Source organism: Cryptomeria japonica, chromosome 1 (assembly GCF_030272615.1).
Source record: "Cryptomeria japonica chromosome 1, Sugi_1.0, whole genome shotgun sequence".
NCBI lineage: Eukaryota > Viridiplantae > Streptophyta > Pinopsida > Cupressales > Cupressaceae > Cryptomeria > Cryptomeria japonica.
Window position 1 is genome coordinate 192,804,613 of NC_081405.1, and position 27,965 is coordinate 192,832,577.

Here is a 27,965-nt window from a genome sequence, read left to right on the forward strand (position 1 = left end):
TATACCTTCAAGTCCTTCTCAAACTCTTCTAGGGCTTGATTCTTGATCTCTCTAAGGTGTCTTGTTCAAGTGTTTTGGCTGGGAACCCTACCAATTCACAGTGCTTTCCATGTACTCAATTATGGCTTCTTGGCTTCAAGTTGTCAAAATGACCTCCTACCATTGTGAGATAATGCAGAGGTGTGGAGGTGTCTTCATTCATGTTTTGGATGTGTTTAGGGTCCATTTGAGGTTTGTAAACAATAGTTTTTTTACCAATTCCAAAATCTTGCCTAGAAAATGGCTACAAGGAATTAGCCCAATTAGGCCTCCTAGAACCGATTTTTAAGGGCTTGAGTGAAAACGGTCCAAAAGGCCCCCAAACAATCTTGGATTTTCTTCAATGGTTCATATAACCTCAATATATTTTTTTGGTTTTAGCTTCTTGTTCCACCATTCAATGTGCTAACCCCAAAATGAGGGTTTTGGAGGGTTTATAGGCCTTCTAGGTGGCAGTGACAGGTCTAGTTTGGGTTTGTGCAATAAATTAAATCTTCAGGGCTCATCCTTGCATTAAAAACTTTTTTGCAACTTCTAGGAGCCCTTCAAAAACTTGGAAAGCTATTTGAAATCCACCCCTACACTTGGCACGTCATTTTCACCTTATTTCCTCTAGTCGGGTTGCTCCTGGACTCACCTAGAATAAGGTGACAGACATATCAAAGATCTTCTCCAGCACTTGAACCTGCATATGTATACTATATAGAGGGTTTCTCATCATGTCCCAACAAGCTATGGTGGCATCACATGTGGAACTCATGGGGCAACCATATTTACAAGAAAACTACTATATACAAGCCAAAACTAGCTGCTTGTAAACTAAGCCAAGAAAACACTAATGAACAGTAACTATAAAGATCTAAATTGAACCAAAAAAACAATAACACACAATATAAACTCAATCCATTTCTGGATCAATGGATTGAATCCATCTTTAATTACAAAATGAGTAAAATCAAGCCAAAATGCTGCCAACTAGTTTGAAAATGAGTAGTTTCAGATTGTTAAGCTTGCAAAACACATTCACCAACCTTGGTAACCATGCAAGAGAGGGTACTTATAGATTTACCACATGTGGAGTCATCCTAGGGTGTTGGACAATCCCTAAATCCGTCACTTAACCAATTCAGGACAAAAGTTGTCATGACAACTTTTTGCAACTTTGCAACTTTTGCACTTTTGGTCTTTCCAACCTATAAGACCTATTAAAAGTCATCACAAATGACTTTTAAAACTTTCCTAATATTAATTTAACCCTCCCTAATACTTGTACCATTTTTTGACACTTTTGACCATCAAAAAGGTCAATTGACTACTCAAAATCACTATTTACACAAAAATGCAAACCTAAGAAGTATGAAAACAACCTAGGCCTACATTGACTCAAAACTCTAACTCTTGAACCCTCCTAGATTCCTTATTCACCACTGACTTGGTTAGGGTCATTACAAGCCAAAATTGAAAAACTAAACAATCTAATTCCTAGGTGCTCCTGCACCATTAGGCTCCTACCTCACTTGATCCTACTTAGTAGGAGGGGGATCAAGGTAAAAATTTGTTTAAAGAGTTAAATTTGAATTTGATTATGCGATGATATATATGTATGACATTCTCTTTCTCTCTCTACAACCAATGTGCAAGAATGGTGTGAATTTATTTGTCATGTGCTTGGTGACATTATCACTTCATCATGCATTCCACAGTTCTCTCACATCACACATAGATAACTACAGAGTGATGGACAACATAAAGATGTTTTTGATGCAATTAGGATAGAGCTGGATCTTGGGTGAGAGGAGAGGGATCACCTTCATCATGAGCTTATAGAGGCCCATATGGATTCAACAATGTATACGGGTATAGTGATGGATCAAGATTGAAGGAGCTCATTGAGGAGTCACTCATGTTCCACATCAATCCTTTGACACACACCCATGGGACCACCACAATAGGGCCTAGAGGGCTTAGACAACCACCATCCAAAGAGTTGGTGATATATAAAGATGATGATGATGATGAGGATGATGATGATGATGATGATGATGATGATGATGATGATGATGATGATGATGATGATGATGATGATGATGATGATGATGATGATGATGGTGATGATGATGATGATGATGATGATTTTTTGTCTCAAAGGTGTTCCCAATTAATTACAAATTTTTTTGTCATATTGTTGTGATTAAAAGTAACAAATTTGGAAAATTTAGATGTATGTCTAATTTAATACTCATGTGATTGATTGCTCAATAATTTAATTATTAAGTTGATACATGTGTGATTTAACTAAACAACTGAGTGTTTAATAAATGCTACCAGTGATGATGTAATTTAATTATGTTAAAGTGCATGGCCAATGTGATCTAATTAAAGTATATCTTAAATAAACACAACATGATGCAATCTAACATAATACATAAAGAGAATTGAATGATAAGCTAGAATAATAAAATGTAAATTCCTAAGAAATTACACAATGAATTTAAGACAACCTAATAACCATATCTTTAAGGAAGACATGCTAACATATCACTCAATTAATATGAAAGGAAAAGTAGAGAAATAAAGGAAGAAAAATTTCTACGCAGAATATCTATGAATATGCATAGCATTTATGGGTTCCTTAAGTGGTGTACCTTCCATATCTACAATTTTGTAAGAACTTGATCCATAGATATCAATGATAATATATGGTCCAAGCCAATTCAAGCTAAACTTTTCTTTTTCTTTTAGAAAAGCATTTACATTTCCCTAATTCTCATAAAGCACCAAGTCACTAATAGAGAAGGAATGTTGAATCACCTTGTCATTATAGCTTCATTGTAAAGTATTGTGATAAGCCTGGATATTCTCAAGAGTTTGCATGTGTTTCTCATCAAGCATTTTGAAGTTGTTGAATGCATTGCTCTTGGTAAGAATCATCATCAATTATCCCCTTAATAGATATTATCAATAAAGGAATCTCTAACTCCAAAGGTATAATTGTGTTAGCACCATAAACAAGATTGTAAGGAGTAGTATCGGTAGCTATGTGAAAACTTGTCTGAGTATGCTGATCCTTACCATGCTTATGTATAGTCTTATGAAGAATTTTTTCATTGATCCTATTAGAAGCTTCAACTTGACCATTTGATTGAGGATAATATGGTGTAGAAAAGAGATGTTGAATGTGATATTTCTCAAATAAATTTTGCACATCTTTGTTCTTAAATGAGGTACCATTATTGGAAATCAAAGTGGAAGGTATACCAAATCAAGAAATAATGTTATCTAGGAGGACTGGATAGATTACATTAGTAGTAGTGGATCAAAGAGGAACAACTTCTACTCATTTCATAAAATAATTTGTGGTGGTGAGAATGAAGGTATGTCCTTGGGAAAGAGGGGAAATTTTACCAATAAGATCCAAACCCCACAAATAAAAGGGCCAAGAGGCCACTTGTGACCTAAGTTCATGTGCAAGAGTATGAATCAAATTGTTATCTTGTTGAAATTGATGACTCTTTTTGACAAAAGCAAAGGAATATTTTTCCATAGTTTGCCAATAGTATTCCATTCAGAGCAACCTTTGAACCAAAGATTTACCACCAAAATGCCCCTGAAAGTACCTGAATGTGCCTCCTCAAAAGCAATAGGGATCTTGGTTTTATTGAGACAACACAAAAGAGGACCATTATAACCCCTTCTATAAAGGATAGTGAAAATAATAATAATGTATCGCATAACGAGCTTACAAATTCTAGCTCTAGTGTTTTTACTTGTAGAATCCGAAAAAGTATCATCCATCAAATATCATGAGATATGAGAATACCATTCTTCAGAATTTAAAGTATAACAATAAGCTATGTCACTAGGACTATCAGTAATAGTAGGAGAAGAAAGATTATGAATAATGAACTGATAATCTATGGTAGGATCTTCAAGGGATATGAGAAAATCTACGCTTTCCATCTCATCCACATCTCGATTGTATTTTCAAGGGATAGGTTCTATGGTGTAAGACGTGAACTTTTCTAGCAATTATAAGGCCAAGCCACAATATTGTGATAGTTTGTGTTGTTTAGCTTGATAAGTTCCTGCAACTTATATCTTATAATCGACTATTAATCACCATAGATATGCAAAGGTTGAACATTAAGAGATAAAGTCAGTTTTAGACCAGCAATAAGGGCTTCATATTCAACAATATTGTTAGTACAAAGGAAATTGAGATGATAGGATAAAGTGATTAATTTTCTTGAAGGTGGTGTTAAAATGACAACAACACTTGAACTAGTTTGATACTTAGATCCATCAAAATAAAATTCCCAAGTCTTATCAATACCAAATAAGAACAAAGTCATCAAGAAAGGACTCTTGATTAGGTAAAGTAGAAGAAGAATCGACCAAATGGTTGGTTAAAGCTTGTCCTTTAATTCATTTTTGAGAAACAAATTTGAGGTCAAATTCAGTTAACATCATAACCCATTTCACTAAGCATCTTGAAAGATTAGTTTTAGAAAAGAGATATTTTAAAGGATCAAATTTGATGATAAAATGTGTCTCAACATTCAAAAGATAATGTCTCAACTTCTAAGTTGTGAAAAAATGAGTGAGACATTTCCTTTCTATCATAGTATATCAAGCTTCATAATTGATTAAAGTGTGGTTTATATAATAAACCAAACATTCTTTACCATCACCTATTATGTTATGCCAATAAATCTATGAGAGCATGAGAAGAAGCGGCACTATAAAGAAGGAAAGGTTGAGTGTGAATAGTAGGTTGCAAGATAGGAGAGTTAGCTAAATAAGTTCTTATATCCTCAAAAGCTTTTTAACAATCCACATTCCATCGAAAGGTAGTATCTTCTTAAAAAATTGAGTAAAATGAAAGGTTTGATCCACAAGTTGTGAGACAAACCTATGAATAGCTTGAATTTTTCCTTGTAAGCTTTGCAATAGAGAGATATTTCAAGGGGGTGGCATGCTCACTATGGCAATTATTTTCTTTGTATCTGATAACTCAATGATGAACAAATAGTACCAAATCGGTACTGAGAGGGGGGTGAATTAGTACAGGCAAAATACTGTCCAAAACCGGTTTGATAGCAAATACTCCAAATGACTGGCAAGTAGTGACATTGGTTGAAATAGAGTGCAACCAGTAAGACCTAGAAAACTAAAACAATCATAAACCAGTTACTCACTTAGCTTTCCTCTTAGCTTAATACTATAGTACCTGTTGGGTCTCAAATCAACAGATTGGATAGGTTCCAAGGAAATGCTAACTCCTATGATCAAACCCTCCAATTGACTTGGCCAACTTATAGAGTGAACCTATTTGGTTACTAACTCTCTCACTTTAGGCTCTGCAGGACCTAGGCGGGTATACCTACTCCCTAGTTGTTCCTTCAACTAATGCTTTTTATAGCAGATTTAGTGTCTTAATCTGATGTCTCCTAGTCTCAGAATGGCATAAGTTTCTTAAACAAACTGACTTTAGATGTGTGTATTGATCTATGTATCTTACAAAAGTATATATGTTACACTTTGGCTAAATTACCTACTATACCTACTCTACTAATCCTAATGCTTAAAAGTAAAGGGTAACTGGGATGGTTAAAGGGTTTGTTTACAAATGATCAATGCCTTTCCTCTTATTTGGGCTATAGAGTCTTATATTTCTTTAGGACTTATTGTGTAAACTTATGAGACAATTTTTAAACCCACCCCCTCTCGATGAGTCTGTCAGTTACTATTTCTTATGAACTCTACTTCAATGTCTATATTGTAAACCGCTTGAATGAATTTAACTCTAACTTTAAGAGACCATCCAAGGAAGAAATACAGGGAACAATTACAATTCACAAGTAGATCTTTTTTGACCCAAATCTACAATATGAAACACAAAATTTCACTGGAAGAACACAAATAACCTTATCTCCTTTAGATAATATCACAAGCAACTGCCTTTTGAAAATATATTAACTCTCAACACATATGAGAAAGAAAATGCAACTGGTTATTTTTGATAAAAAAGTTTAAAAGTACAAAATTGCCTCCACCTCTTGTATCTCTTCTCTATTTTTCTCCTCTCTTTACATTTTACATCACACACACACACACACACATATATATATGTGTGTGTGTGTTTGAATGGTTTTCATACCCCTTTGGGTGAAAAGACACCCCCCTTTTAAATAAAAATAATTCCAAATCCCGAAATTGCCTTAGTTTATGTAATTAATTGTCACTTTACAAGTTGTTTAGGCATATTAGAGGTATTTTAAGCTATTTTATGGGTATATAATGGATAAATGGTCTTTAAATGATGTAAATACCCCCTTTGGTGCTTCACACTCCATTTTTTATGCCCATTATTGTGTTTATGTTATGGTTTCATATTGTGCAACAAATATAAAATATATTACTTGTACCTATTCAATATATATATGTGTATATATATATTTAGAATTTTTCTTGCTCCTTGTCTTGGAATTTGGAATTCTAAAAATTGCAAATTTTAGGGTTCCAACAGTACCATTACACCCTCATGCATGAATAGGTAAACTATCATTAGATCTTCACCATAGTTAGCTCAATATGTTTTATAGACATGCATAAAACATAGAACCATCATATGCTTAATAGGTAATAACAAAGCATCACAAGATAGAAGCATCACACATGACACACATATTTTTCACGTGGAAACCCAACTGGGAAAAACCATGGTGGGGATGAATACCCACAAGCTACTTTTTGAACTCTTTATAAGTCTACTCTATTAGGAGCCTTGTCCGGTTAAAGACATTACAATAGGTTTTGCTAGGAATCGATCCTGTTAGGGATCACCTGGTTAAGGGATGGCTATAATACCCGGTTAAGGGTTGAACCCGGTTAGGGTTACCTTCTTAGAGGATTTCAAGAACTCAATAGCTAAAGGATCTCCAGAGCTCTATAACTTCCCAGAACTCAATAACTTCAAGTTACCCTGTTAAAGGATTTCTATCAAGCTAGTTAAGGCTACCTTGTTAAGGGATTTCACAACTGTTGAAGTGGTTAAAGATCAACAGGAATTACAATGATCTAATAATAGCACTCAATGCTAATGTAGATCTATTTTGGCTCCTCTTCACCTTCTGGAAATTCACTTGGCAGGTATCTCTTCTCTCTTTTGGTCTGGCAAGAATCATGTATCACTTCCCTTGGATACACACATACAACTTTTGCCAACAACTTTAGAAAGAAACACAACATCGACTTTATAGGAAACAAAAGGTCGGTAGCAAAAAACCTAAACCCTAAACCTGTTAGGTTAAGCAATTCAAATAGTTCAATCCTGGCCGTTGAATCATACTACATTAAATGCAACAATCTTGAATTGATCTCAAGACATTCTCCATCGTCCATTATCCACTGATTTCATGGCGGCTGATAACCCATCACGCTTTATCACTGTTTAACAAACTTCACACATTCCCAAGGTAGATAGGGATAGTCTTCTTCATGCAAGATCTTTCACGTGCACAGGGCTTATGTGGCAACATGATCTGTTCTTCGTTATACTACTAACTCATCACACAGAGATCACCGATTGAGTTTTAGGCCCAATATGGAAAGCTAATGTACTGAGAGGGGAGGGGTGAATCAGTACTCCAAAACTTTTCTTGAATAATAACTTTAGTGTTATGCATAAACAGAATAGTGCAGTAACATAAAATAAAGTTAAAACAAATAGATAACAATCATACATGATTCACTCCATAACACATATATTTTGGTTATGCAGAAACTCTTGGTTAGAGAGAAAAACTGTGGTGGGGATGGCACCCACAACTTCACTATTGCAATAATAAAGAGTGCTCGGTTAGAGCTACATATTAGCTATTTCTGATAGCTTACCCTATTAGGAGTAACAAGATCTATTAGATCTACCTTGCTAAAGGATTTTACAACATTTAATCTAAATGCTGCACCTGGTTAGAGGCTTTACAATTTATAGACTTGATTAGAGTCTTTTACCCTGTTAAAGGTTTCTCTTACAACTTCACAATATTACAATAAAATCATTACAAATATCTGCAACTTTACAACTGAAATGTTATAGCAGATTCTATGTGCTTAGAATAGATTACCTTGCTTATAGCATACCTCGGTAACCCATATAGTAACTTGGTAAACCCTTATGTTTACTCTGTTCTTCGATTGTTCTCTAAAAACCTTCTCGGTGACCTCTGTGTCTCTATAATAGTCTTCTTACACTCATGGATACACCTTTAACTCTTAACTCATGCTGTATAAATAGATCTCTTAAGACGGTGATCCAATTCATTGCTTCAATCTTACAAACACGATTCCTCGAATGAATAACTATACAAAATATTTCATTGGTTAGATTGATCTCAAAATCATACACAATCTTCTAGTGCAATTTCCAATGTGATAACGGTTAGATGTGCCTCGATCTTGTAACATGTTTTTGTATGCATGTCCAGGTTCAATGAATCTGGTAACACGTTTCACTCGATGTATATCAACTTGGTGTGTCATTGGTAGACCGCTCAGTATGTACTGCGTTCTATGGCTACTTTCTTCTATAACCGACTAGACTGTGCATACCGACTTCTCTATGTATACCGACTGCATGATTTGATAGTATTAACCGACTAGAGTATATAGTATGACTTTGAATATTAAAACTAATGGCAACTTGATAAGTAGTAACAATCTCCCCTTTTGACATTAGTTGAGATGTTTGACAAAAACTACTTTCAAAGTCATAACTCAAAAATCTATATACTTTGCAAAATGACTATACTTGATAGTATATACAATAGTAAATGAAATAGTATATTCAGATATACTCCCCTTATCATTATACTGTATATAACTTTGATTTTGCATGCTTGGTTCTGTGCTTGTGTGCTCTGCTTAATGTCCTTGGATACTCTGCATACTCTGCTTGATATACTCCCCCTATATACAATACTCTGAATACTATATCATTCTCACTACTGTATCAAAACTATATGTATCAACACTATATCACTCCCCAAATATATTATATCACTCCCTCTAGACTATCATATTACTCCCCCTTTTTGACAAACATAAAAATCTTTAATTTCCATCTGGGGGCGGTAACTGGTCAAAAATGGATTTCTACTTTTTCCAGGCGTTGGTGAGAGTGACAGAGAGTGCATCCTTTACACTTTCCATTAAAGAATTTTGTGCTTGAATATCAGCCAATAGTGATATTAAGCCATCAAGAGTGCTTCCCTCTTGTGTAGTAGATAGGCGAGTGGCTCGGTTAATCTATTCTTAGACAGATGAAAGATGAGGAAGGAATAATGTTTGGAGTGTCATTATATCCATCCTGATCTTGCGTTCTTCATTTCTTAGTTCCAATTGTTGAGCCATGAGCTGTTGAAGCTTGGTATAAAAATTCTGAGCTGAATTTGGCTCTGTGGTCAACTTGCTTGAGAGATCGGTGATCTCTTTCTCAATTGTATTAGTTTTATTCTTAATGTTCTTAATGAATATAGAAAATGTAGAGAGTTTCTGAAATAAATAAAGAATGTGCTTGAGTTGAGGGGACAACTCAACAATGAATTTGACAAGTTTGACTTTGCCAATAGCTAGAGATTTCTGTACCTCTTCTATCATTTTTGCAATAAGCTCCTTGTCTTTTAGCTTGCTTAAATACTCAGATGCATCAACTCCGGATGTTTCTATTTGATTAAGGAGTTCATCCAGTTGAATGTGGATGGCTGTATCGGTTGACACTGTAGCTGTAGGTAGCATATTTGATAGCAGTGTCTTCACCTTCTGAAGTACTTTATTCTTCTTTTTTATGGCCATCTATTTTTCTTGTTCGGCCTTTGCTTTGCATAGTTCACCAAAATCAATGAGTGCTTGCCCCTTTAATTTTGATATATCCACATTGGGCAACAATATCCATTTAGATAAATCAACTTTGAAACTATGCTTTTTCACCTTCTTCTCTTTACCTTTGGTCAATTGGACCAAGACAATAGCTTGAGAGGCTTGCTGACCCTCGGTAGGTTTCTCGGTAGAGACAACACTTTGGTCAGTTCCTGTAGCCACTGTGGTGTCTTTTGGTGTCTCGGTATTGAGTGTCTTAGTTGCAACATTTTTAGTGCTTGAAGGTGCTTGAGAGGTTTGTTCTAGAGTAGTATCTTCTCCTATTGTAGACTTGTGACCTTCAGTGCCTTGTGTTGTATCCCGAGGAGCTTCGGTAGAGACAGGTTGATTGATCAGTGGATAAGGTTGAACTTGTTCTAAAACAGATTCACTAGATACAACTTTTGTATATGTAGTGCCTTCTATCATTTCCTGCTCCAGTTCCTCTATATCCATGACATCTTCATCTATTTGAATAGTGTCAGCAGGGTCTTGTTCGGTAGCATCAGCACCTTGCTCGGTGACATCAAGATCGTGCTCGGTGACATCAATGATTTCAACTATAGATTGTTCACCGACATCTTTGATTTTGAAGATTTCCTACCATTTTGCTTTTATCTCATTTTCTACGTCAATATATAGCCCATTCATCAGTTTTAAGGCTCTCTGTTTGATAAGAAATTTTGAATTGTAGGTTGTTAGATGCTCCTTTATTTCGTCTACTGATATATCAAGAAATAGATGGACTAGACTTCTTTCTCTGATTTGTTTCTCTGAGTCCATTGCATACTTCCACCTATTATCAATATGCAAGTAAAGTTCATTTGGAAGTGACTTTACTAGTTCAAATGGAGCTAACTGGAACTTTAGAAGTGTGCAGATAACAACTTCTTCAATTTGTCTCTTCTCATCATTATTTCTAGTTTCATACTTGACATATCTAAATGAATCAAATCCGCCATATTCTTTCAGCTTGGCACAGAAGTTTTCAAAACTATGTATATCTACCTTCTTACTCTTGACAATTTGGAATTTGTTTGCATCTTCAGATTTTGTATCACTGGACTCTTTTACCAAAATGAGTCTCCGAGTAGATTTCTTGTATGTCTTTGTTACCTTGGGAGTAGTAACACTCTTTTGTTTCTTACTCGGTGATGTTGCAGATGCTCTTGTATTAGGTCTCTTTATTGGAGGAGTCGGTAGGGCCTTTGAAGTGTCCTGTTTCTTTCTTTTTAACACTTTACCCTTAGGCAATTCAGTGCTTAGTGCTAGAGCTACCTCTTGAGCTTTTGATTCCTCTTCGGTGATGGCAAGAGTGCCTTTGAAAAGTGTGGAGGAAGAATCTTCTCCGAATTTCTCCGTTAAAACCTTTATCATCTTTGTTGCTTTTCTTGTAGCTTTGGGTACTACAATGCTCATTTTTACTTTTCCCTTCACTTCTTCATAGGTTCCATACCTCAGCTTGGTAGCATGCCTTGGTAATGTAAGAAATGCATCAATTTGCTGTTGTGTGATGTCAAAGTCAATCTTGTAACCCATAGGTGGCAAAGATTGAGTTCTTGGTTCCACAGCATTCACATAATAGTAATCTATGTCTACCTCAAAGCATATGTCATCTTTATATTTCTCCACTAGCTGGGGTGGAATCCGGTACCTGTTGTGCATTTTTTCTTGAAATTTACTGAAGTAAGCATCCATTATATCATTGAAATTATCACCTAGCTTCTTGATGAAGTCATTAATCTAATGGGTGATTGGTCAGTGTAGCTCCCAAACTACTTTACCAACTGATGGAAAGAAATTTTTAAAGTAGAAAAACATGCATACAAGAAGTGAACCAAACTTTAGTGTATTTGCCGAGTTGTTCTTCTTTGGCTTCCTTATTGTGTTCAGATTCTCAAATAGGTTCTTCAATAACACTTCACATAAGTCAATTTCAATTCCCTTCTTCATAATTTTATAAGCTATGTCAACTGCTGCACAAGGTACACTATTTTCCCTTGCTGTTTGGAAGAAACAGTAACCAATTACTCTAATGGCAAACTTAAGTTCTGCATCGGTGACATTGTTCAATTTCAGTCCTCTGTAATCAGATTCTACTCCGGTTAAACTGATTGTGATATCATCTTTTGAGCTCGTGCATGATCATAGATAGGATAACTAGTGATCACATGAATCATTTCCTTGGTGATTTTAAATGGTTGCTCTTCTAACCACATGAAATCATCATGAACTCTGCTCAGAACAAACTTGACCCACTGGGGTTTGAACACATGAGCATAGGTTAGGGCTTCAGTCAATCCTTTGATTTTGATGTTTTCATACTTGCTGTTTAATACACCATCGGTACATAGTTCATCATAGGTGTCTCTTATTTCAACATGACCAAGTTCTTCAACATGACATTTGGTGAAGAATCTCACATCTTTGATTAACACTACTCTATCTGGGATGAGTGAAAAGGCCGTTTTGTCATCCAGTTCAGAGGCGACTTTAGGAGTCAAAGAGTATTTTAGTGAGGGCTTCTCTACATTCTTGACAACTATGGGATCTTGGATCTTGGGCTCCATTTAGGATTTCAAGTAAAAAACTACTAAAGAGTCCTTAGGGTTTCAGAATTCCAAACGATAGACGCTTTATACTTAGCAAATAATGGCAACAAGATCGGTAAACTAGCTTAACAATATGTTGAGATTTGATGTAAATACCTTGGATTTTCTTTGAATGAGGTTTTGATTGCCTTGGATTCGCTCTGCTATGCTCTTTCAAAAACTTGGTAAGTGAAAATGATAGTGAAAATGCTTTTAAGTACATAAAATATCTTATCGGGCTCTGTGCGGGTTAGGTCAAAAACATTAAATGCACTCAGTTCCTTTTTAACCGATTTACTCTCTTTTTTTGTTTTAACCAAGTAACTAAGCTTCCTTCATTACCGACTTGACAGGCTTCCTGTATTCACCGTCTTGATAGGTTTCCTGTAAAGTGCTTCAAAGACTTTGATAGAATTTCAAACTTACTAATGCATCTTAACTATGCAGATTTTTAGTTTAGTACATAATAGAATAGGAACTGTTATGATTTTAACCTTCAGAAAATGCAGTCCCTTAATACCTTTATTGATTAATTTGGACTAAGTGTACCTAACGCAGTAGGTAAGGTGCTTTTTTCATTTGACACAATTTCCTTCTTTTTCCAAATCATCTGTAATTTGCCTTTTATTTCTTCAGTGTCTCCTCCAGGTTGATCTATGCAATCTCTAGCCAAGTGTCCAACTTTGTGACAATGAAAACATGCCATACCAGGATTTCTCCATGATCTTCGGTTGTTCATTCCAAACCTTATAAAACAGTTAGCACAAATATGTCCATATCTTCGACAACATTCACACCATATCCTTGTATTGTAATCCCATGGTACTGCTGCATATTGTCAGTAAGGATCTGTGTGAGTTTGGTTACTTCTAGTGTTTGCTCGGTGTGCAGGCCACATGTAGTTCTTTTGCTTAAGCCAGCACTTCTTAGTACTATGTCCATATCTATTGCATTTTCTACAAAACCCTTTGTATTTTACCTTCTGATAGTTGTTAACAGACTTTGTCCTACATTGGTTAAATGTGTGACCATATTTATTGCAATTGTAACAATAACCATTGGACTTAGTGACATTCGGTTGCTTACCTTTTCTGATTTGGCACATGTTGGTAGTATGACCTTTATTTCCATAGTAGTAGCAAATAGGCTTCTTTCTTTTGATGTTATTCCTATTTCTAGCTTGCTTTGATGATTCCCCTCTCTTAGTAGTATGAATTCCTTTCTTGGTAGAGTCTTTTCCTTTGTAACCGAGTCTTGCATGTCTGTTGGGTCTTCTTGTATTCAATTGCACATCCAACATCTTTGATGCTTCATAACTCTTCTTCAGTGTTTCTTTGGATTTCTTCTCTATTTAAAGTTCACCGGTCAACCTTGATACTTCAAGTTTCAATGCTTGATTTTCATCATTCTTCAGAATTGTTTCATGATGTGCATAACCTAGTTGATCTATCATATTTTGTTGAATCCCAGTCAACCTTATGATTTCATCATTTTTATCAGATACTGAGACTTCAATTTGTTGTTTCTCTCTTTGTAGATCTCTTGTTTTATCCTCAGCTGTTCTTAATGCATCTAGATTTTCAGTCATTTGTGTGCTGAAATGTTCATGTTCTCTTTTAATTGCTTTTAGTTGATCAGCCGGTGCTTTGTTCTTTTCTTTCAATACTCCAATCATTTCTTTAGTCTCTTTAGATAAACTGTTCTCAGATGATGTCTCAATTTGTTCCACTAACTCTTGAGAATCCTGCAAGTCATCAGATAATCTTCTTCTTACTTTCAAAGATTTTTGCATTTGCCTTTGCATGTCTGCAATCACTTGATTAGCATGATCCAGCTCTTCTTGCAGATACATAATCCTCCGAGATTATTTGTAGCCTTCCATTGATAAGATCTTTCTCTTTAGGTAGTTAAACCCTTTTCCAAGATTCATGCTCTAATACCAATTGTTAGGCCCAATATGGAAAGCTAATGTACTGAGAGGGGAGGGGTGAATCAGTACTCCAAAACTTTTCTTGAATAATAACTTTAGTGTTATGCATAAACAAAATAGTGCAGTAACATAAAATAAAGTTAAAACAAATAGATAACAATCATACATGATTCACTCCATAACAAATATATTTTGGTTACATAGAAACTCTTGGTTAGAGAGAAAACCACGGTGGGGATGGCACCCACAACTTCACTACTGCAATAATAAAGAGTGCTTGGTTAGAACTACATATTAGCTATTTCTGATAGCTTACCCTATTAGGAGTAACAAGATCCGTTAGATCTACCTTGCTAAAGGATTTTACAACATTTAATCTAAATGTTGCACCTGGTTAGAGGCTTTACAATTTATAGACTTGACTAGAGTCTTTTACCTTGTTAAAGGTTTCTCTTACAACTTCACAATATTACAATAAAATCATTACAAATATCTGCAACTTTACATCTGAAATGTTATAGCACATTCTATGTGCTCAAAATAGATTACCTTGGTTATAGCATACCTCGATAACATTTATAGTAACTCGGTAAACCCTTGTGTTTACTCTATTCTTTGACTGTTCTCTGAAAACCTTCTCGGTGACCTCTGTGTCTTTGTAACAGTCTTCTTAGACTCATGCACACACCCTTAACTCTTAACTCATGCTGTATAAATAGATCTCTTAAGACGGTGATCCAATTCATTGCTTCAATCTTACAAACACGATTCCTCGAAAGAATAACTATACAAAATATTTCATTGGTTAGATTGATCTCAAAATCATACACAATCTTCTAGTGCAATTTCCATTGTGATAACGGTTAGATGTGCCTCGATCTTGTAACACATTTTCATATGCATGTCCAAGTTCAATGAATCTGGTAACACGTTTCACTCGGTGTATATCAACTCAGTGTGTCATCTTTGCTTCTCGGTAGACATAAAAAGATACTCGGTAAATAGCTCGATGTGTACTGCATTCTGTGACCGCTTTCTTCTGTAATCGACTAGACTGTGCATACCGACTTCTCTGTGTATACCGACTGCATGATTCAGTAGTGTTAACCGACTAGAGTATATAGTATGACTTAGAATATAAAAACTAATGGAAACTTGATAAGTAGTAACATGGGTCAGACAGGCTTGAGGTACTCCAACCAGAAATCCTGAAGTGGAAACTACCTACCAACCGGTAGTCATACAATGCTTCCATGTGCTGGTTTCCATAACTACATGTCGGTTCAACTTGAACAAATATACCGCTTCACTTTGGCATTTATACTAGTTCACACACATGCCGGTTCTCTCTTCCCACATATCACATATGCCGGTTCACTTCATATCTCATATTGACATCAATGACAACATACCATATCATTATGTCCTTATACCGGTTCACATAATGCCAACAATCTCCCCCTTTGGCATTGATGGCAATATACAAAGATATCTCTCCACTTCACATCTTCTCCCCCATTTTCTATAGATATCTTTTCCGCTTCACTCCTTCTCCCCCTTTGACAACAATGCCAAAGTGGAGGCACAAGCATCCCTGTTCCATTATGCTACTCCCCTTGAGGAGTAGCATCCTTTAACACATAAATCAACAAAAAATTGACTATGCAATACTTGACTCATGTGGAACAAATACTTTTAGTTCACCTCTTGAAGGGGCAGTACCCCCAATTCACCTCTTAAATGCACAAATGTAGTCTTTGGGAGAGGCTTGGTGAATATGTCTGCTAACTGCTCCTTACTGGAAACATGTTCCAATGCAATCTCTTTATTCTGAAACTTTTCCCTTAAGAAATGATACTTAAGCTCAAAATGCTTGGTTCTAGAATGTAAAACCGGATTCTTTGAAATATTGATAGCACTTGTGTTATCACAGAATATATTTACCGGTTCAGATACAGGGATTTTGAAACCATTTAAAACATGCTTCATCCAGATTATCTGAGTGCAGTTCATGAAAGCTGCAACATACTCTGCTTCTACTATAGACTGAGAGATACAACTTTGTTTTTTACTCATACATGAGACTAGTCTACCACTGAGAAAGAATGCACCACCGGTTGTGCTTTTTCGGTCATCCACATTACCTACCCAATCAACATCTATGAATACTTTCCTATGGTGCGAGGGCACCTAAGGAAAGCTTGGCCACCATGAGGCCATAAGGAAGATCTATGAGTGGTATTAAGTTGTAAGGTCAAATATGACCATTAATGATGTAATTGATGCTAATAAGGCAATATGAGTCCATGTGATGAGTCATTTGTAGTAAAACTAGCAATGTTGCCATGTTGGGCAAAACAAGGTAAATGGAGTCATGTAGGGGGTTCAAAGGGTAGATATGAGTTTTGTTTAATGTTTTGTGTTAATAAGGTCTCAAATGACCATATTAATGTAATGGGATAGTCATATAGCAAGGAAGATCAAAAACTTGTCAATTGACAACTAAAAGTGTCAATTTGACAACAAAATAAGGTGATTAATGCACAAAGGTGGTTAGAGGGGTAGTTAGAGAGGTTTCATTCAGTTTTTGGAGTCTAAATGAGTTTTAAACCTCATTCCCACATGTGGGAGACAAGTTTGGATGGTCGAAATTGATTGGTAATGTAAGAGTTTTGAAGTTTGAGCAATAAATACATAGTTTTCCCTGAAATTTTGATCAAAAATCTGAACTTGTAACTGCTATAATTTCATTTTCACAGTACCTTTTGATCTGATTCTTTTTTGAGGTGATAGGGAAATGTTTTAACTTTCATTTGGAATTGGTCTAAAGGTTTAATCAATCATTTTGTACTTTTTATATTGATTGTCCTAAAATCTACTGTAGGTGACAGTTTAAGAGGGTTTTGAGAGTCATTTTGTGAATCTGACCCATTCTACTTCATGTGGTTACTGTGGCTTGTGGAATGGGTCAGGAATATTGTAAAATATGTGCTTTAATCATTCATGTGTAGGGAAGAACTTGGAGTTGAGTTTTTGATGCCTAAGGGTATGGGGTTGAGTGAGAAAGAGTGCATTTGGGGAGCCATATTCAAGGTCTAAGCAAAATATCTTAACAAGTGTTTGGTTTATGCTAGATTATGTTTTTGCAGGTTAAATATGAGGTGTTTGATCCATTAATAGGATCTAGAAGTGTTTGGAGAGTCGGATTTGAGAAGGCCCTAGTTTTGGAGGCCTAAAAGTGAGGGTTTTGGATTTGATTGGGTAAATGAGTGAAGTAGACCATAAAACCTAGAAAATATTTGAATTTGAACCATTCCATAAGACTTTTTTTGGGTTTGGAGTTGTGGAGTTAAGTTCTTGAGGGGGTTGCTTTGTAAAAGTGGCCTAATAGGCCTAAAATCCTACATAAAAAGTGGCTGATCCGTACATGTGGTCCAAAGGAGTAATGTCTGGTTTTGGGCTATGTTTTATGGCCTAGTAATGGTTAACTAAATATGTAATTTTTTTGTCAAGTGTTTTGGAATAATTTGGAGAAAAGTTGAAAATACCCGATTTGGAGGGCTACAAGGAATAGAGCCCAGAAGAGCAAGTTCGGTTTATGAGTTTGAGTCTGAGTTTTGGGGTGTGTAGAACCTTGTGTTATGGTGTTTGGGTTTTGTTAAGACTAGTAGAGGTGTTGGAACAAACCCCTAAGTGGTTGTCCTTGATTGGGTGTGTTGAGTTGGGTCTGGTTTTGTATCACCTAGTATGTAGAGGATCCTTTGATGTGTCTCCTTGAGTTGATTTGATCCTTAGGGAAAGTTCCAGAGTTGATCCCTCTGCATCACTTGTGTTATCATAGAATATACTTACCGGTTCAGAAAGAGGGATTTTGAAACCATTTAAAACATGTTTCATCCAGATTGTCTGAGTGCAGTTCATGAAAGCTGCAACATACTTTGCTTTTGCTGTAGATTGAGAGATAGAACTCTTCTTTTTACTCATCCATGAGACTAGTCTACCACCGAGAAAGAATGTACCACTAGTTATGCTTTTCCAGTCATCCACATTACCTGCCCAATCAGCATCTGTGAATACTTTCAGAATGAAATCATTACTGTATGGGTACCACAATCCATAGTCAACTGTTCCCTTTAGATACCTAAGAATCCGCTTGACTACAACCAAGTGGGATTCTCTTGGACTTTTCTGGAACCTTGCAGTAATGCCAACTGCATGTGCAATATCCGGTCTGCTATGCACTACATAATGCAACTTACCAATCATTGATCGATATTCTTTCTCATCAACCAGTGTAGAATCATCCTCTTTTGACAATTTGCAACCGGTCACCATCGGTGTACCAACCGGTTTGCTATCTTCCATGCCAAAGCTCTTCAACACCTCTTTGACATATTTGGACTGAGTGATAAAGATTCCATCTTTCATCTATTGGATCTGTAGTCCAATGAAGAACTTAATCTCCCCTATGAGTGACATCTCAAACTCTTTCTTCATCTCATTAGCAAACTCATGACTCATCTTGTCATCTCCACCAAAGATAATGTCATCAACAAAAACCTCACAGATCAGGATCTGATCTCCTTCAGACTTCAAGTAGATATTACTATCTTCACACATTCATACCATGCTCTAGGTGCCTGCTTTAGACCATATAAGGCTTTACGTAGCCTGCACACCATATCACTGTCTTCAGATAGGGAAAACCCATCTGGTTGCTCTATATACACCTCCTCTTCAAGTACACCATTTAGGAATGCAAATTTTACATCCATTTGATATACCTTGAATCCTTTAAAAGCTGCATATGCAAGAAGCATACGAACTCCTTCCAATCTGGCTATGGGAGCAAAGGTTTCTCCATAGTCTTCTCCTTCTTCTTGAGCATATCCTTTGCACACCAATCTGGCTTTATTCCTAATCATTGTTCCATCCTCATTTAGCTTGTTTCTGAACACCCATTTGGTGCCAATGACATTTTTATGCTCTGGTCTAGGTACCAAGGACCATGTACTATTTTTCTCTATCTGGTCAAGTTCCTTTTCCATTTCCTTGATCCAGTCTTCATCTTTATGAGCCTCTTTGAATGATTTAGGCTCAAATTCAGAGATCATACATGAGTTTTCTCTAATCTTTCTTCTTGTAAGGATTCCTGCATCCTTATCTCCTATGATCTGCTTAGGATCATGATTCAGCTTAACATACCGAGGAACGGTCTTTACTGGTTCTTCTTGCTTTTCCTCTTCATCCTCATCTTCATCAGTATCAACATTCACCGGTTCAGGAACACTGTTACTAGTACTAGGTTGAATGACAACCGGTTCCCAGAAGGTTGCAACCAGTTCAATTACAGCTTGCTCACTACCGGTTTCCTCAGTTTTCTCAGAGGATTCATCAACTCTTACATTGATACTTTCCATAATTCTCTGAGTCCTATTGTTGTAACACTTGAGAGCTTTACTCTTGGTGGAATATCCTAGGAATATTCCCTCATCACATTTAGCTTCAAATTTTCCCTGATGTTCACTCCTCTTGATGTAACATTTGCTACCAAATGCCCTAAAGTAGCTAACCACATGTGTCTTACCGGTCCAATACTCATAAGGAGTTTTGTCCTTACCTTTCTTGATGAGTATCCATTTCATTGTGTAGACTGCAGTGCTCACCACTTCTCTCCAAAAGGTGTGGGCTACCTTTCCTTGAATAAACATGGTTCTAGTTGCTTCAACCATAGTCCGATTATTCCTCTTTGCTAGGCCATTTTGTTGTGGAGTCTGGGGGGTAGACAGTTGCCTCTTGATGCCAAATTCTTCACAATACTTGTTGAATTCACTGAAAGTGAATTTCCCTCCTTGATCAGTTCCGAGACACTTGATCCTTTTACCGCTTTCCTTCTCCACTAATGCTCTGAAAGCTTTGAATTTCACAAAGGCTTCAGACTTGTCTTTCAAGAATGTGACCCACACTAATCTTGAGCAGTCATCAGTGATAATCATGAAGTACCTATCTCCCTGCACACTCCTAGTTTTCATAGGACCACACAAATCAGTATGCACAAGATCAAGCAAGTTGTCAGCAGTGAAAGATTTACCTTTAAAGGTTGAGGAAGACATTTTCCCCAATTGACACTCTCTGCACAAGGTATTATCCGGTTTGCTTAGCACCGACAACCCTCTAACTGCCTTGATCTTACTAGCCTTCACAATGTTATCAAAGTTTACATGGCAGAGTCTCCTATGCCATATCCAGCTATCATCAAACTTAGCCATAAGACATGTACTTATATTTGAATTTAGATGAAATAGGTTACCTTTCATCTGCATGTCGGTGGCCACCAAGTCACCATCTTTTCCTTTGATTTTGCAGACTCCATTCTTGAATTCTAGAGTGAGGCCACTGTCATTCAGCTGGGCAATAGTCAGAAGGTTGTGTTTGAGACCATCAACCCAGTACACATTGTTAGCACTACTCTTTCCATTCAGAGAGATGGACCCTCTCCCTTTGACCATGCATGGTGCATCATTACCAAAGTGAACCACACCACCATCATACTCCTCCAAGGATAGAAACTTGCTCTAGTCACCTGTCATATGGTGAGAACAACCACTGTCAATGATCCACTCATTGGAATTATCAAACTGAGAGACAAGAGCCTTCTTGTTTGCCACATCTTCCTTTATAGCAATAAACACAATGTCTTCATTCTCTTCATCTTCTGATTCCTCATCTGTGACACCTTCATCAACTACCACAAAATAGTTTCTCCGGTTTCCTCCTTTGAATTTCCTGAACCTTTCTAGTTTGTCCTTGTTATCGCCATTAGGATAGTTTATAGCAATATGTCCTATCCGGATACAAGAAAAGCATTTCAAAGGTAGCTTACCTTTGTATTTACTAGTTCCTTTAGGAAGCTTCCTGGCAAGGAGAGCTTCAAATGCCATCAGAATCTCCTCATCATTCATTTCTCTGCTTTGTCTAGGTTCACCACTAGTGCTAGCTTCTTTTCCTTTTTTGGATGGTATAGCAGAGGCTTTAAATGTTGATTCAGTCTTTTGAACACTGCCATCAAAACTATTTAGCTCATAGGCTGTCAACTTGGCTATGATGGAGTCCAAGGATACCTTAGTCTTGTTTATTGATCTCAGCTCCTGAATAGCAGCAACCCTTATTGCATAGACCGGCAACAGGGATCTTAGGACTTTGCTTACCATAGTGGAATCTTCTATTTTACCACCTACACTCTTGATTTCTCCAACAACTGTTCTGATTCTTATTCCATACTACTAGATGGTCTCACCTTCAACCATCTGCATATCTTCAAACTTCCCTCTCAGGCTTTCTTCGTTAGCCTATTTTACATGTTCATCACCACCATAGATATTTTTAAGAGCATGCCATACCTCTTTGGGATTTACCTTGTCTTGAACATCAATAAACTCAATGTCAGATAGACTACTAATAAGGGCTTCCATGACTTGCCCATTTTCTTGTATCTCTCTCTTTTGGTCATCGGTGAGAGCACTGGTAGGGACAACATAGACATTCTCAACATAACTCCAGTGTTGAGCACCCATGCTTTTGATGAATATCTTCATCCTATCTTTCCATATACCGAAATTCTCCCTATTAAACTTTGGACCTTCCCTCTTCATCATTTGACTGGGATCTTTACCTCAAGCGGTTAAGCTTACAACACAGAGGACCTATAGTGCTTTGATACCAATTGATAACTCAATGATGAACGAATAGTACCAAACCGGTACTGAGAGGGGGGGTGAATTAGTACAGGCAAAATACTGTCCAAAACTAGTTTGACAACAAATACTCCAAATGATTGGCAAGCAGTGACACTGGTTGAAACAGAGTGCAACTGGTAAGACCCAGAACAACTAAAACAATCATAAACCAATTACTCACTTAGCTTTCCTCTTAGCTCAATACTATAGTACCATTACACCCTCATGCATGAATAGGTAAACTATCATCAGATCTTCACCATAGTTAGTTCAATATGTTTTATAGACAAGCATAAAACATAGAACCATCATATGCTTAAAAGGTAATAACAAAGCATCACACATGACACACATATTTTTCACATGGAAACCCAATTGGGAAAAACCATGGTGGGGATGAATACCCACAATCTACTTTTTGAACTCTTTAGAAGTTCGCTCCGTTAGGAGCCTTGTCCAGTTAAAGACATTACAATAGGTTCTGCTAGGAACCAATCCTGTTAGGGATGACCCGGTTAAGGGATGGCTATAATACCCGGTTAGGGTTACTTTGTTAGAGGATTTCAAGAACTCAATAGCTAAAGGATCTCGAAAGCTCTATAGCTTCCCAGAACTCAATAACTTTGAGTTACCTTGTCAAAGGATTTCTATCAAGCTGGTTAAGGCTACCCTGTTAAGGGATTTCACAACTATTGAAGTGGTTAAAGATCAACAAGAATTACAATGATCTGATAACAACACTCAATGCTAATGCAGATCCATTTTGGCTCCTCTTCACCTTCTGCACATTCACTTGGTAGGTATCTCTTCTCTCTTTTGGTCTGGCAAGAATCATGTATCACTTCCCTTAGATACACACATACAACTTTTGCCAACAACTTTAGAAAGAAACACAACATCGACTTTATAGGAAATAGATAGGTCAGTAGCAAAAAACCTAAACCCTAAACCTATTAGGTTAAGCAATTCAAAAGGTTCAATCCTGACTGTTGAATCATACTGCATTAAATGCAACAATCTTGAATCGATCTCAAGATATTCTCCATCGTCTATTATCCACCGATTTCATGGCGGTTGATAACCCATCACGCATTATCACCATTTAACAAACTTCACACATTCCCAAGGTAGATAGGGATAGTCTTCTTCATGCAAGATCCTTCATGCACATAGGTCTTATGTGGCAACACGATCTGTTCTCTATTATACTGCTAACTTGTCACACAGAGATCACTAATTGAGTCACACATGCTTGAGGTACTCCAATTGGAAATCCTGAAGTAGAAACTACCTACCAACCGATAGTCATACAATGCTTCCATGTGCCGATTCCCATAACTACATGCCGGTTCACCTAGAACAAATATACCGCTTCACTTTGGCATTTATACCAGTTCACACACATGCCAGTTCTCTCTTCCCACATATCAGATATGCCGGTTCACTTCATATCACATATTGACATCAATAACAACATACCATATCATTATGTCCTTATACAGGTTCACATAATGCCAACTATCCACCTCAATACCACAATGCAACACTGTGAATCCTAATAGTTTTCCACTATTGACAACAAAAATACATATTCAAGGATTTAGATATATGTTGTATTTGTGAATTCTTTTGAAGATTTGATGAAGGATCCTAACATGGTCTTAATGAGAGATCGACTTAGCTAGGATATCATCAACATAATCTTCTAAGATTTTATGCATGTAATCATAAAAGATAAGTCATAACACTTTGATAGGTGGTGTCGGTGTTTTTCAGCCCAAAACACATCATAACCTAACAAAACTTAACTCAAGGAGTGGTGAAAGAAGTTTTGAATTTATCTTGAGGGTAATAAAGATTTGATTGTATATAGAGAAACCATGCATAAATGATAACAAAGCATGACTAGTAGTAGAATCTACTATCATAAAAATGTTCAGAAGCAAAAAATCATCCTTCAAAGAAGCCTTATTGAGGTCTCAAAAATAAGTGCACATTCTAATCTTTTTATCATGTGTAGCAACAAAAAAAATATTAAAAATCCAAGGGGAATAATCAATAGAGCGAATAAAGCCAACTTTTAGAAGCTTTTCAAGTTCAACCTTAACAAGAAAAGTTATTTTAGGATTCATTTTTTGAATCTTCTACTTCACAAATTTAGTATTGGAGATCAACACGATATTATGAGTCACAATTTTAGGATAAATGCTAGACATATTAGAATAAATCCAAGCAAATATTTTAGGAAACCCATGTAATAAGATAGAGTATTGATTTTGCTCATCATCACTTAAGCACTTCCTGATCTTTATAATTTTTTCTTTATTGCAAGGCTCCATTTTAACATCAATGGTATCATTCACAAGAAGATTACTTCATTGGGGAACATCCATTGGTCAAGGAAATTCATGAATCATCTCTACATTGTCATTGCCTAATTGAACATCCTTGCAAAAGTATGCTTCAACATTTAAACAATAGGGTAATCCACGATTATGGTGATAATGAGGAAGACTGTCATGAACTCCTAAAAACTCAACCAAGGGATCACTAGTAGAAAATATATCCAAGGAGGGTGGATGAGAGTCAAAATTGATGTATTCAGGGTGTATTAATGAAAGTTAATTACAAGAGAAAATGACATTTAAATTAAGGGATGGTCTCTTAGAGGCTTTGGTGGACTTAAATGGATTATATCCAGGTTTGAAAGATGTTTCATGAACAATATTCTCTAAAGGAACCTGTATCCCTTGTCCATGTGTACCACAACCATTGCCATTATATCCACTTTTTTAGCTAAGATGTGAAAACTAGGACCATAAAGAACAACCATTTTCGTAAGGGAAGGTGGGGCCTCATGTGTCTCAATGTCATAACTAGTGAAAGTAGAAGAAGCTTTGGATTTTGAAGCAACCACAAAGTTGTTGTACTAAGTTGTTTAGATAAAGTGGGTTGCTTTTGAGATTCAACCATGTCATCCTCATTTTTTATTCTTAGGTTCTACTAGGGGGATTTTATATTCTCCTATAAAAGGTATAAAATCTAAAGATCCCAAATCATCACCCAAGAGTACCTCCTCATATGAAGAAGTATCTTCAAGAGAAAGTGGTGATTCATTTTGAATAGAAGAAGAATCAGGATTCCTCAGAGAATAATTAGGAGTACTTGGAAATTAAGTAGGAATAATTGAAGAAGATTTGGAAGATCAAATTTGAAAACAAGCTTGTAAGTTGGTATCAACATGCAAAGTATACATCTTATTGTTATACATAAATTTAACTTGTTTGTTAAGAGTAGAAGGAACAACTTGCATACAATGAATCCAAGGCCATCCTTACAAAAAATTATAGGTAAGACTATTGGGCATGACTTGAATAGGTGCAGGTAAAATAACAGGCCCCACCTTAATAGGAAAGGTTATAGTACCTAAAGAAGTTATAGAAATATTTTTAAAACCACGAATAGAAAGAGAATCTATTTTAATAAGAGAAGTATCCACATTTATCTTATGCAATAGATAAATGCTATAAACAGTAAGGCCAAATCTATTGTCCACAAGGGTTCATCTCATATCATTACCATTAATAAGGACAACAATCATAATATGATCATATTGGTGTTGAATCTCTTGAGAGGGTAAGTCATCTCATGAGAACACAATTTTAGCTTTAGATGGTTTCATGGAGTCAATCAAAGAAGCCACATTGTTAGGTGTCAATGCAGGTGGGACATCTAAATTCTTTAAAGAATCTTGTAACATTCCATGATTTGTGGATGAAGTTTTAATCAAATTAGAAAGAGATATCTTGGTGGGAGTAGCTTTAAGTTAAATAAGGTCATACTCTTTACTAAGATGTTGTGATATACGAGGTGTTGGTGGAAGAATAGGTTGAGAAGTAGGAAGTGAAGAAGGGATAATTGGAGGAGGATTAGGTTGGCTATTGTTTCATGTATTATACGTGTGAGAAACCAAATTATATCTCTTGGGTAATTTGTTTAGCATACTCATAGGGACTCTTAGTGGCATATCCTCCTTTCATAATAATAACTAGTTTTCTAGGAGTGTGAAAGGCATCATTAGTATAACCACCTTGAACCACAAAGAGAGACTTGTTAAGAGGTTGAGGACCTGGAGAAGGACTAGTACCTTGAACCACAAAGAGGGGTTTATTAGGAGGTGTTTTAAAGTTACGATTATTCACATTTATCATGTTAATCAATCTTTTAGATTTTTGAAGATTATTTGTAGAAGTTTCAGTAGCAATAAAATTATCAAGACCATCATCTAGCATAGCATAATCATGATTACTAAATTATTTATGTTTGGATTAGAAAGCAGGTAAATCATAATAAAGAGGATTGTCATAAATCACCATGTTACTAGATTTGGAGGATGATTTGATTAGGATGTCTTCATGAGGAGAGTCATCCAGCTTATCAAAATCATCACTAAAATGGCATAGTAACAATGTTGATTAGCATTTGGAAAAATATTGGTTTAGAAGGTTTGGGATAAATAAAATTATCAAGAGCCTCATCAAGTTCTTCCTTACTAAAAGCATAATCATCATAAGAAAATGCATTATCATATGAATGAAAATATTGTAAATATAGATCCGACATGATTGAAATACTAACTTAGGAAATGAAAAGTGCATAAAAAACTTAAACACACAATTCACATAACAATATTTTTGATAGTTTTTATGTTTTTGATATATAAAAAACATGCAATAACAAGATCTAATTAGAAAATGCAAATGTAAGAAGGTTGGGTTCACTTAAATGTTTAGGGTACAAATGGAATCAGGTAATTTTAGGACCTAATCCCACTTTTACCCCAACATTATTATTTGAAAGCACCTAAAGGAGTGATCCTCTTTTACTAACTCTTGTATACAAGAGCCAACAAATACTTTTAGGGTTTCTATTCCTTCACTGATATGAAAGGGAATATGCTAGATGTAGGAGAATGCAAAGTAATGCTAAGATGAATGAAAGTAACTATAACAATAATGATTACAGACTGATGAAGTAATAGAACTAAGACATAAAATATAGATCTAAAAATAAGGATCTGATGTGCACCTTTGATACAAAATTAAGCCTGATTTGACAAGACCAGGGCATTGTATGCCCTGGTTTGATAAATTGGGTTGAGTTGTGAAAACATGAGATAAGCCATGTAAATTTTTTTTGATTTGTAGCTCGTGTACTCTAAAGCATGCTTATCAAGGTAAAAGTCATGTACTATCGAGTTTAGTTCACCTCCAAGTCATTTATCACCAAGGGTTAAAGTCCTAAGTCATCATTTTGGTGGGTTTAATATCTTAAACTTAAAATTTTAAAGTTACCTACAAAGCTGGGTCTGAGAACCAACATTGCAAATTGATTGCATTATCACTTTCAATTAGGTCTCTGGGACCCAATTATAAGAAAAACATCACCCCCATATGCAATTGGGTCTCAAAGACCCGATTGCATGCCAATTACCATGAATGTTTGTAGTCAGATCTCAAAGACCTAACTGCAAATGAGTCACACCTCAATTATACTTGCAATTAGGTCTCTAAGATTTGATTGCAAGGAAAGCACTACCCTCACTTGTAGTTGGGTCTCTAATACCCAACTGCATGTTGAACACCATGCATACTTGTAGTTGGGTCTCAAAAACCCAACTACATTTGATGTACAATTTGTCGCACTTACAATTGGGTTTTAAAGACCCGAATGCACATAATCTACACTTTG